The 1,014-nt window shown below is 35.1% G+C and overlaps 1 pseudogene; it reads left to right on the plus strand.

Moving 5' to 3' along the window:
• The first annotated feature begins 273 nt into the window (after positions 1–273).
• Positions 274–752, plus strand: LOC114231478 (small nuclear ribonucleoprotein E-like; annotated as a pseudogene).
• Positions 753–1,014: the final 262 nt, after the last annotated feature.

Consider the following 1,014-nt stretch of genomic DNA (forward strand, 5'->3'; position numbering starts at 1 on the left):
ACTCATATATTTAAAAAGAAAAAAAAGTGAAGCAAAATGAAAAGTTCCAAAACAGCAAAAATTTACTACAAATCTCATCATTCATCACTCAACATTAGTTTTGATGAACATCAACCTGGCCTCCCTTTATTCACACAAAGCAGCCTAAAAGATAGACATAGTTTAGACAATGAAATAGTATTACGCATAGTATTTTAAACTTAAAATTACACTTAATTTTTATTCCAGAAGTGGCTTTCTGAGGTAGCTGTGTGGTTCTTGTTAGCTTCCACCATGGAATTCCATGGCCAGGGCCAAAATGAGCAGAAGGTGATGGTGTAACCATCAACCTCATCTTCAGATACTTGCAAAATAGAGCTCGGATTCATGTGTGGCTTTCTGAGTAAGTGAATATGCAGAGAGAGGGCTGTATCATTGTTATTTTTTTCTTTGTTTTGTTTTTTAATTTATCTTTATTGTTGAAAGTATTACAGATGCCCCCTATTTTCCTTCATCTACCCTCTCTACCCTTCTCCACTCCCACCTCCAAGGCCTTCACCACACTATTGTCTGTGTCCAGGGGTTATGCATACATGCCTATAAGTTCTTTGTTTAATCTCTTCTTGTCCCCCTTCTGTCCCCCCTTTAAGTATATAAACCTCACAATAGATGATGCAGAAGAGATTCATTATAAAACAAAGCCAGGAAAACAACTGGGTTGGATCATGCTAAAAGGAGATAATATTACTTGGTCCCAAAGTATCTCCAACTAGAAATGATCAATGATGTGAGAAATTGTTGAGAAGCAATATAGTTTGTGGATTTTAGGTGTCCTTTGTTGGCAGTATAGTTATTAAACATTTCCATATTGCTTTCATTACTTTTATGTTATTACCAGATGCAATCAAGGATATTGAATTGTTTTTGTTGAAAAATTATACTTAATTTTATTTGACTTTAACTAAAGGAAAGGAAACTAAGGTGAAACAAAGAATTATTGAAGCTTGTGTGTGCGTGTGTGTGCGCACACATGTA

The sequence above is a fragment of the Eptesicus fuscus genome, chromosome 4 (genome assembly GCF_027574615.1).
Source record: "Eptesicus fuscus isolate TK198812 chromosome 4, DD_ASM_mEF_20220401, whole genome shotgun sequence".
NCBI lineage: Eukaryota > Metazoa > Chordata > Mammalia > Chiroptera > Vespertilionidae > Eptesicus > Eptesicus fuscus.